At 42.2% G+C, this 12320-nt stretch overlaps 1 protein-coding gene across 6 annotated transcripts in view; it reads right to left on the bottom strand.

Annotated features, from left to right (window-relative positions):
* The window catches only part of LOC126457568 (nuclear receptor coactivator 7), a 799075-nt gene that overhangs the window by 701111 nt on the left and 85644 nt on the right, over positions 1 to 12320 (bottom strand). The gene's annotated exons all lie outside the window — the stretch shown is intronic.

Genomic DNA, 12320 nt, shown 5'->3' with positions numbered 1-12320 from the left:
TATTATAGTTCATAACGAAACTTGAAAAATCTATTGTCCGTGACTAACATATTTAGTGCAACAGGATCAGTCTGGTTTGTTTCTAACTCACTTTAATTTTTTTTAAATTGCCCGATCCAAAGACAACCTACATAACAAAAATTGCGACACTTCTCTTATCGATTTGGTACATGTACATACTATCAATGATCGCTTTACGAACGTCTGTGAGTGCACTCTATTGTCTTTGTTCACACAGTATTGAGGTTAAGCACTTGTCCTTGGTCCTTACTTTGGTACGTCAGTGGAAAAAACAAAACAAAAAAACAAAAACACAAATCCACTCGACTTCTGCAGCTACTGTGACTTCTGCTCACGGCAGTGGAAAATGCTACGCTGTGCCGGGGTTCAGATTACACTTTGAACTATAGGTGTCCTAATAAGTTATTCCTTGCTGTGAGGTAGTCAAGGTCATCCATACTCTGACAGCAGCTTGCCTTCTTGATGCCAACTCATGCCGAGTTCATCACGTCTAACCCCATCTAGTTGACGACTGGCGCTTTAATGCGTGACGTTACAGTCATATGATTCACCACAGAAAAAAGTTCTTGTTTTCCATAGACAGACTGTATTCTCAGACGAATCGCGTTTATCGTCAAAGAGAAGTAATCTCCTGTAGCCAGTATTGCGATTGCTGTAACGTAACGGGTTAGAATTGAACACCATGAAGGTGGCTGATACACTATGTGATCTAAAGTACCCCGACACCTGTCTGAAAATGACTTAGAAGTTGTTCGTGACGCCCTGCATCGGTAATGCTGGAATTCAATATGGTGTTGGCCCACCGTTAGCCGTGAGGACAGCTTTCACTCTCGCAGGCATACGTTCAATAAGGTGCTAGACGGTTTCTTGGGGAATGGCAGATCATTCTTCACGGAGTGCTGCACTGAGGAGAGGTATCGACGTCGGTCGGTAAGGCCTGTCACAAAGTCGGCGTTCCAAAACATCCCAAAGGTGTTCTGTAGGTTTCAGATCAGGACTGTTCAGGCCAGTCCATTACAGGGATGTTATTGTGTAAACACTCCGCCACAGGCTGTGCATTATGCTTGTTGAAAGATGCAATCGCCATCCCCGAATTGCTCTTCAACAGTGGGAAGCAAGAAGATGCTTAAAACATCAATGTAGGTCTGTGCTGTGATAGTGCTACGCAAAAGAAGGGGTGCAAACCCCCTCGATGAAAAACACGACCACACCATAACGCCACCGCCTCCGAATTTTACTATTGGCACTACACACGCTGGCAAATGACGTTCACTGAGCATTCGCCATACCCACTCCCTGGCATCGGACAGCCACATTGTGCACTCGACACAACGTTGTTCCACTGTTCAATCGTCCAATGGTAACGCTCCTTACAAAAAGCGAGCCGTCGTTTGGCACTTACCGGCGTGATGTGTGGCTTATGAGCAGCCGCTCGACCATGAAATCAAAGTTTTCTCACTTCCGGCCTATCTGTCATAGTACTTTCAGTGGATTCTGATGCAGATTGGAATTCCCGTGTTATGTTCTGGATAGATGTTTGCCTATTACACATTACGACCCTCTTCAACTATCGACGGTCTGTTGTCAGTCAACAGACGAGGTCGGCCTGTACGGTTTTGTGCTGTACGTATCCCTTCACGTTTCCACTTCACTATCACATGGGAAGCAGTGGGCCTAGGGATGTTTAGGACTGTGGAAATCACGCGTACAGACGTATGACAAGTGACACCCAATCACCTGACCACGTTCGAATTCCGTTAGAGCAGCGGAGCGCCTTATTCTGCTCTTTAACGATGTCTAATGACTACTGAGGTCGCTGATATTGAGTACTTGGCAGTAGGTGGCAACACAATGCACCTGATATGAGAAATGTATACTTGTAGGGGTGTCCGGATACTTTTGATCACATAGTGTAACTTGCTACACAAATAATTTCTGACTTTTTTAAACCATTTACGAACTTACACGGCTCGTAGTAATTACTCGACGCTATCCGTTATCTATATAATGGGGCCATTCAAGCTGAAGGGATCAAAATGTCACTGGAATCGCGTCGTCAGCTACGCTAGATTTATGAAAGCAAACTTCTGGGATTAAAATACTCGTCTCTACAGTTTATTATCTGTCAATCTTGATGGATTTCGGTGAAGGCAGTATAATAATAAAATTAATAATAATATTAATAATAACAACAACAACATTCCGCGGTCTGTGTGTATATGCCCAGAAACAAAAAAAACCGCGTGTTTTTAGGAGAGAGATTTCAAAACAATTTCTCGAAAATATGTGTATGTTTCGCTATCTGGTACATCCCATAATATTTTACTGCATGGACTGGCCATGCTTTGAAATGGAAGCCATTGAACATATTAATACATAAATGAGGAGGAGGAAGAGGATGGGGGGAGGGGGGGGGGGGGCAAGAGAGAAATGCACTACAGTTTAAATTTCGTGGGACGGAAGACTATTACCTGATACTCTACTGAAAAATATTATTTAAGTATCTATTATGCACAGTAATACTTCATCATGTATTAGGCAGGACCCCTCGATCCACCGTCCCTCGCTTTCTCGGCTACTACTTTATGATGAATACTTACAGTCTGCCGAAATCGATACATTTGCTATGAAGGCGAATTACCTGTACTCTTCGTGCCGTAAGTGTTGTGTACGAAAGCTAGTTTCGCGTACTTTCATTTCTAACGCGAACGTACCGTTGAAAGGTCTCATCTTTGAAACGGTGCACTTTTGCTGCCAGGTATTTTACTTTGTCTCCCCCATGAGCCGAACTTCACACCCCTACGTCGGAGTTTGAATCCTGTTTATGGGTTTAAAATTTGAAATTCTGTTTATTGCGCAACATAAAAACCCAAGTAAGTCCTGTTGTTTATATAATTCTTCAAGGTGTATGAAAAGTCGAGGCCTTGGCAATCAAAATGTCATGCCCGTTCAAAAGCGTAGTTGTTAATCACTAAGTTGGGTCTCGTGAAGTAATTCCCAGCAAATGACTTTTTTTCTAATCGGTATATTGAAACTGTTCTCAGGGCTGAGGAAGTGTCTTTGAAGATGTTCGTTCAGCTACATCTACCTGACTAGAATTCACATTTAAGTACTTGGCAGATGATTAATCGAATCTCGTATTATGCTTCAGTCTTCAGAAATAGAAGCGTTGAAATTGGATCTAGACTGTTTAAATGTATAACCAGTGAAAGTTAACTTCCGTGAGCGTATTAAGAGATTGATATACAGGCTGTCCCGCCTAAACTTTTCACCGCCAATATCTCTGTAACTAAAACAGATTTTGGGGAGCGGCTTTCATGGATATGAATGTACGGCAGGGGTTCACGAAAGTGAATACCAAGACATTCTCAACCGTGTGCAAATATTGGTTTCAACTTAAGTTTTTTTTTTTTTTTTTTTTTTTTAATGGACACTCCATATTATTCCATGCAAATTATCAACATGAAAAATCACAATAATAATGGCGTTAGTTGCATCGCATCCCGAGAGATTGGAACGAGCAGCTGACACGTGAAATGAACGAAAAAATTTTCCAAATGTGTGTGAATTCCTAAGGGACCAAACTGCTGAGGTGATCTGTCCCTTGACTTACACACTACTTGACCTAATTTAAACTATCTTATGCTAAGAACAACACACACATCCATGACCGAGGGAGGACTCGAACCTCCGGCGGGAAGGCCCGTGCCATCCGGTACATGGCGCCTCAAACCGCGCGGTCACTTCGCGGGGCGAAATAAACGAAACGCGCCGCTATTGCACTTCCCGCAATGCAAATGCGTCCCGCACATTGCTCGTAATCGCGATATTATTGACGTACTACTATGCGGAAAGTACTGTACTTACATAGTGCTATGAACACTGTCAGTACGTGGCCTGAGAAACGTACGGATGTGTAGTCACCCACAATGAAAACGAAGACACCGTTTACTCGTACGTGCTTAATTGAACTTTTCGATAGTACTACAATGGACATTACGGTAACAAAATACCGGTAACCACAGGCCCGAGTAAACAGAATTAAAGGTTGTCAAAGGGTCGCACAGAGGGATACATGCTATTTGTACGTGGTTGTACATCAGTTACACAATGGTACATTCCGTGCACAAGACGTGTCACTGAACATCTTTAATGACTGCCAGACAATTGAACCGTTGCAGATTGTGCAACTTATACATAAACGTTCAGTAGTATCAACAAAAACGAACATACGTCTTCTCCGTAACACACAAAATGTACGCCGGTGCGCAGTCTCACGCCTCTCAGCCCGAACGCTACAACGTGTGTTCGAAGAGATTGCCATTTGCTTGGCAACAGCCCTGTGCGCGCTCAATCACGGATCCACTCACTCAACGGCTGTGTTTGTGGTGTTGCTGCAGCGCATGCAGCGGTAATATGGGCTGTCATGTCATCCACTGTTGTTGGGAGCTGCTTATACACCCCATCTTTCACCTGACCCCAGAGAAATAAAGTTCGGCGACCGTGCTGGAAATCCCTGAATGAGACTGCCCCAACCAACCCCTGGACCTAGGAATTGATGGTTTAGCGCCTGTCGGGCCACCATGGCATTATTTGGGGGGCATCAGTCTCGTTGACGCCAATTATTTGACGAAAATGACGGGGTAGGTTTTCCATCAGTCCAGGTAAGGTACATCTCAAGAACCGCTCATACTGTCGCCCGTTAAGAGTGTCCTCAATGAAATGCGGGCCAATCATGTGGTGTCCTACAATACCACACCATACACTGACACTCCACCGATGTTGACGTTCAACCCGGCGAATCCAGTCAGTTTTCTGATGACCAGTAGTGCATATTGTCTAAGCTGACGTTCAGAAAATGGTTCAAATGGCTCTGAGCACTATGGGACTTACCTTCTACGGTCATCAGTCCACTAGAACTTAGAAATACTTAAAGCTAACTAAACTAAGGACATCACACACATCCATGCCCGAGACAGGATTCGAACCTGCGACCGTAGCGGTCGCGCGGTTCCAGACTGTAGCGCCTTCAACCGCTTGGCCACCACGGCCGGCTAAGCTGACGTTCTCCTTGGTTGTAAATGTCACCCCATCGGTGAACAGTATCCTGCGCATATAGTCATGGCCTTGCTGCAGAACCTACTGACTATTCCAGGCGATTGTGAACGTCGTTGCCATGCAGAACAGCCACCTCTGCAGCTTCATGAGGCACGCCTCTGCTGCGGATCCGTGTTCGTGAAGGCAACCGCCGATTTGCGCGAAGTCTTCAAACAATATTCATGAAGGTATGTTGGGTCGGATGACGTCTATTGGAGTAGCGCTGGGCATGCACGTGTGCCATTTTGGTGACATTCTCCGTACAATAATATCATGTCAACCATTTCCTCATTTGTTTGTACCACGTCGAATGCCTAGAACGGATGGACAGGTAAATTAGAATCACGATTACAACAGTAACGCCAGTTACAGTGAACAGTACACCGATGCCATGTACCTGTACGTACTTCCACGCAGAACAACCCCCTTCGTAGTCAGCAGTTTCCACACACACCACCGATTGCAGCCCGTTCCCGTAAACAACTGCAGAGGCGAAGCGTTGACCTGGACGCTGTAACTGGGCGGCGTGTACTGTTTCGTAGTTTTTATGTAGATAAATACAAGACGCAAGAGGGACAACGTTATGTACATGTCAACGTTTGTAGCAGGAGCCCCTATTATCACTTTCGGCCTTCGTGGTAATAGTAAAATTAAGAATGCGTACGTGACTCACATCGCGATTACGAGCAACGTGCGGGTCACACTTGCATCGCGTGAAGTGCAATAGAGGCGCGTTTCGTTCATTTGACGCGTCAACTGCGCGTTCCAGTTTCTCGAAATGTAATTGAGATATTGCGATTCAACCAACGCCATTATTATTCTGATTTCTCATGTTATGTTGTGTTGTTTCTCATGTATATGGGATGTCCAATTAAAACAAAAGTTTGTGCCTAAACCGATATTTGCACATGGTTTAGAATGTCTCCTAGTATTTACATTCGTGAGCCCCAGCCGTACATTCATATCCGTGAAAGCCGTTTGTCTCTACTGTGGTTACAAAGATATTTTATTGGCAGATGAAGTGTTATCAGTTTGTAACAAGTTTGTTCCATTGTAAAGCATTTTTTGCTGGAGATCAGTTAAAGTGTGGTTGCCTTTCTTCATGCTTTATCAATTGCAAAACAGTCATATTTCCTATATCAAAAGTGTTCTCTTAGCCATTATCACAGAAGTACGTTTCTTTATTAAATTAATATAGCTCCTTAAACTGAATGATTCTAGATTCAGACACGATAGACCTCATCTGCGATTTTCACTTGAATATGACATCGTTTTACTATCTGTACACCAAGAAGTGTGACAGGCACAGAGATGGTTATTGAACGGAATTAAAATAATTAGTTGCCGTTACACAGAGGTTTGCGTGTTTTTCTGGTTTCATACTTCTGCACCAACCGTTCGCTGTTGAGCGCCATCTGAACAGTACTCAGTGCTAAGGTGCCTTGCAGTTCTAAGAAGAACGTGTCCGCGAGATGCACTCTAGTGTCAATTGCAAACCTGTCTATAATATTTGTTTAACAGCTAACACTTAACAGCAGCCATCCAGGTTACGGTTACGGCTGGTAACGACGTCATTAGTGACGAAACAAGTTAGGTTTGGGCAAAGGCCAGGAAACGAATTCGGCGACAGCATTATTTAACTAGTCATACTGACGTTCTCTTCAGGTGATTGTCAACCAACGAAAAATCGAACGACTTGGTATATTAACACCTCAGCTTCCTATAAAGTGTCCAGTAACGCTTGTAATGTCTCTTGCGGCGGTCTCTCCGCGATATTTACAGAAATTTTATAAATTATACAACTCAGTACATATCTCGAAATCTCTCTTCTTATCTTACCGATTCCTAAACTTTAATATACGATGATTATCAATGCAAAGTAGTTTCAAGCCCTATTATTCCTTGGAGCGTCCATTTACTCCATGGAATAGCTTCTCTGCTATCTATGTTTTCTCTTATAAAAACAACGATCTTGCCGATTAGCCGTGAAAGAAGGAGGATGTATACGTATGTATTGTTGAGCTAGCCGCCATTTTGATGAGATTCTGTATGAGAAGGAATTTAATACATGAACTAAACTAAACTAAAGTAAGTGTGTTCGCGTATTATTTAACTGATTATTATTGAAAGTGTCTGCTTACTACGCTGCGTTGCACGGGATCACTGGGGAACGTCTGATTTACACTGGACGAACCTGCCGTTTTGTATGCTCAAGATATCCAGTTACTTCAAATAAATAGGCTAACACGGTCTTACCAGCAGATCTCCGGTCTTCCCCATGTGATCACCGAAAATTAATAATTATTACAAATGTTCTCAGGAGATCGACTGACAATTTTCGTCCCACCGAGACTTCGAAATTGCTTCACTTCCTTATGTAATTTAAGTTAAGCTCAATTTAATCAGGATAGAACAGTATTGAACAGTGTGAATGTGATAAGCCTGCTTTGTGAATGAAAATTCCCTTAATATACACATGTGTTTACTATCCTGATCAGTGAAGCTAAATCAGGCCGGTGTGAGAGGTTTTTAAATTTTTTGAATACCACAAAAAAAACAAAATTAAACGCTGAAGCTGGCCTAAGAAATACTTCGCCGTATTTGGCTCACCGGAACACAGTGGTAATGGAAACCCTGTAGGCTGAAGATATATAAACAAAAAGTAAGTTTATTTTCTCGGGGAAATCCATCAGAGCCTATTATACCTTGTTTAATAGGACAACCAGATTTTCGTTGCTAGAACAAGATAATCAATAAGTAACACATTTGCACATACTTATAAATCAATGGTGCAGGCTTCTTTCGAGTTTTTTTACGCTTCTCCTTTTACAGTTCTAATACTGGTTTAATGCAGTTTTCTCTATTCTTGCCTCTCCCTGGCAAGCCTCTTCATCTCTGAGTAACTACTGCTTCTCTTTCTGTGGTGCAACTGGACGTCAGCACAAGAAAGGCATGTTATTAGTACGTCTCTCTCCCGGACGCTAAGTTAGCTTTTCCACGTAATAGTCAGACCTCACTGGAGCTCTGAGGTCTTGAAATGCTTCAGCTACCTGTGGTAGCAGTCATGTGTGCTTGCTTATATGAATGTGTGTGCGTGTTTTCTTCGCTGAAGAATACTTTGTCCGAAATGGGCCCCATCAGAGCTGATGACATTTCCATACCTCAGTGATTCAGTGGGGTCTAAATCTACTGGCAAAGTAATCGACTTCGCACCATTACTCACGTCTTGAACCAACATCCTCTGACAAATTGTGCAAGTACTCTGCCTCTTTATTACAGTTCGAATTTCTTGAAGTTTCTGTTGTCTTCATTTTCGGTATAATAAAAACAATGTGTAAACACTATTTCGAAAATTAGTGAAAGAATTTCGTTCATCTGTTTTCGATATCCTCCTACACGAATGCATCATTTCTGCTTAGAAAGAGATGCACGTCCTCGCGCAGTTCTTCGTTTCGACACGGGTAAGGGCTTCTTTCCTATCGTGTCGTATAAGCACGTGCGTTTAGGCCAGAAAGTGCTACTCAGTGAAAGTTAGCTGTGTATGACTTACGCCACGACGGACGACATTACGGAAGAGGTAGCGTTGTATCTACTTTAATTCCAGGTCCGATACAGGCATGTGATCGCACTACGGTTTTCCCGGAGATGGAAAGTGGGTGCGATCTAACAGGTTTCACTCTTTGACAGTATGTGACCTGAATCCCCTATTTCTGTAAGAAACTAGCTGCGCACTACGACGCTCATCGGAATGAAATTTTTATTTCCAGTTTTCACGAACCTCTACGCCCTACGCCGATACAGTTCGTGTTTCATTAACCCTACACAAGAAGTGAATGTCTGAAGGTACACGTTCTCTCGATGCTATCTCTGCTGTTTTCATTTGCCGCGTATGTGACTTAGGGAAGTATGTACGAGTGCATGAAGAGCGAGAATTTGAACAGCAAGAAATTTCGCCACTTTTAAAAAATGCAAATCTTGTCCATACTTGGGAATACTGTGAAAATTTTACTTAAAAAAATTGAAAGACATTAAGAACACACTTTTTCGGAAGGAATTTCATTATTTAATTTCATGTTTTTCCCTGTTTCACTTTTCAAGTAGTCAACAACTGCGGACCCTACAAGCATGTGATAAGAACAGCAGGTAGGGCATCAGCTTATCTCTGTCGTAATGTATGAGATAAGAGGGCCGGCCGCGGTGGTCTAGCGGTTCTGGCGCTGCAGTCCGGAACCGCGGGACTGCTACGGTCGCAGGTTCGAATCCTGCCTCGGGCATGGGTGTGTGTGGTGTCCTTAGGTTAGTTAGGTTTAAGTAGTTCTAAGTTCTAGGGGACTTATGGCCTAAGATGTTGAGTCCCATAGTGCTCAGAGCCGTTTGAACCGTTTGAGATAAGAGGTGAAAGAAATGAGCTGGACTGGCATCTTAATGGGAGGAGCTGCAAAATGGCAGTGATCGCAGATGGCAGTCTTTCTGACTGCGAATTACGAATTGTTAAAAACCAGACAGACATTGTAGAAAAACACGGAACAAATGACTAACTGGAAAGAAAAAGGATAATTTCAGGGAGGAAAACAGAAGTGTTATCCCCTCCCCCACTCATTTTACTATTCAGCTGTATTTATTAACGACAAATTTATGTTCATTTTATCCTTTGTGGTCATTGTAGCTTCCGTGACTATTACTTCAGTGACGTATTAAACGAATGACACTCAGTCACAAATCATGATTTTTATTTGAACACACGATCCGTTTCGAGCTGTAGGGCCTTATCTGCAGGTGCTTTGTCAGTTTACATCATTTTTCGAATTTATGTTGCTACTTGTCCTGTTAAAAGTGAATAGGCATATTAAATGTGGCACAATGTGAGTACACTTTTTACGAAGTTACGACAAAACCGAAAAGAATTACATTTTCCATTAGTGGCATGCATAGACATATTTGTATACACGCACACACATTTTGTCTCATAGCAAATTTTGGAAACAAAATTCAAACAAGTCAAAGAATATTGAACTACACAGAAGTTGCTGTTCTACATACACAGATGTTACATTTCAACATAAACATATATTGAGCATTTGAACATTTGAACATTCTTTGACTTGTTTGAAGTTTATTTGCAAATGCGCTGTATGACGAAAAGTGTATTCGTGTATGTAACAGTGTCTACTCATATGATGGCTACGAACTATGTAAGCAGCACTGGAAACAGTAATTTTTCGGTTTCATCGCAGTTTTGTAAAAATTTTAGTCACAATGTGCTACCACGTAACATACCTATGTAGTCTTAATACGACCAGTAGTAACCTAAACCTAAAATGATGTAAACTGGCCAAGCGCCTGAAGATGAGTACTCGGCGCTCGAAATGCATCGTGTATTGAATTATAAAAACAAATCATGATGTGTGACTTAAGGCAGTTTGTTTGTTATTTTACGAGTTTACGCGCTGAGTCGTAAATGGAAAGCGTGGAGAATAAAATAAAATTTATTTTCCTTCTTTAAGTTCTTATCAGCTGACTTTCCCACACTCTTCCAATACCACGAAGTTATCAAAGTCACAAACGATTTGAAGTACCTAATTTCTAAAAATGAAATGCTGAAAAAACGGAGGTGAATACATTGGTGCCATAGAAAGTTAACGTGACAATGACGTCAATCACGTGAATGGTTTGATGACCATCCACAATTGATAGAAACATATTACTTAATGAACTAGAAAGCTGATTGATGTGCGAGTGAAAGATCTTAATAGCTTTTTTTCCCCTTTATGAGTTCCAGTTGCTGACAATTTTCTTTCTTTTTCAGTTAAGAGGAAAACTTATGTTATTAATACGATATTCCTAAAACTCAACTAAACTTCGCAATCAGGCAGAGGGGAGCGTCTCTGGGACCACTGCTATTCATTCACCCAGCTTCTCAATCGCCGTCTCTAGGCTAAGTGAGCCCTGTTCCAGTCCCCACCAAAGAAAAACTTCTGGCAATACCCGGTTCCCTTCATGGCACTCAAAGGCCAACCACTCAATTACGGAGACTGTTTAAGACAGGGATGTAGTCTTTCGACGCTACTGGTCGAGCTATATAATAAAAGAAAGGTTCCACAGTGGAATTAAAATTATAGGTGAAAGGAAATCAATAGTAAGATTCGCTGATGATATTGCTACCCTCAGTGAAAGTTAAGAAGAATTGCATGGTCTGCTGAACACAGTAGTCTAAGTAGTACAGAATATGGACAGAGTAAATCTGAGAAAGACGATAGTAGTCAGAACTGCCAGTAACTCAACATCAGAACTGCTGATCACTAAGTGATGAAGTTAAGAGAATCTGCTATGTAGGCAGCAAAATAGCAGATTAGCACTGGCAAAACGTTTATTCCTGCCCAAGAGAAGTCAACTTGTACCAAATATCGGCCTTAATTTGCGGAAGAAATTTCTGAGGACGTATATTTGGAGCGCAGCATTGTACGGTAGTGAAACATGGGGAAAGCCGGAACAGCAGAGCATCAAAGGATTTCAGATGTGATGCTTCAGACGAATGTCGAAAATTAGGTGCACTGGTAAGGTAGGGAATCAGGAGGTTCTACACAGAATAGGAGAGGAAAGGAGTGTAGGAAAACACTGACAAGAAGGGACAGGATGATGTGACCTGTGTTAAGACATCAGGGAATAACTACCATGGTACTAGAGGGAGCTGTATAGGGTAGAAACTATCGAGGAAGACAGAGATTGGGGTACATCCAGGTTGCAAGTGCTACTCTGTGATGATGAGGTTGTTACAGGAGAAGAATACGTGGCGGGCCGCATCAAATCTGAAGACTGATGAGGCGACGGTCTGAGTGGGTATACGACGTACTGTCAATACCAGAAATACTGATGCCCCTTAAAGTATTCTCAGTATTGTAACATCCACCGAATATTTGAGTTCCGTATTGATGGTTGGACATTCTTCTCTATTCAGTTGTTGACGGAACATTAACCAGGCACGCGGAGTTAGCGTGTACTGTTTACGTTCTCTATTAGTCTGTGCCTATCATATCACCTCCATACAAGGACAATAGTTTATACCACTTTAGGATGCGCAAAAGATGATTTTCGATGACACCTCATTCTTTATTAAGGTGAAAATTTATTATAGATAGGTTGGTGAATTACAGAGCACTTTGGAAAATCCTACCACTTCAAAAACATTCCATCTATCTGCGATG

Source organism: Schistocerca serialis, chromosome 2, assembly GCF_023864345.2.
Source record: "Schistocerca serialis cubense isolate TAMUIC-IGC-003099 chromosome 2, iqSchSeri2.2, whole genome shotgun sequence".
Taxonomy (NCBI): domain Eukaryota; kingdom Metazoa; phylum Arthropoda; class Insecta; order Orthoptera; family Acrididae; genus Schistocerca; species Schistocerca serialis.
Note: the sequence above shows the minus strand (reverse complement) of the source record. Positions and strands in the feature narration are given on the sequence as shown.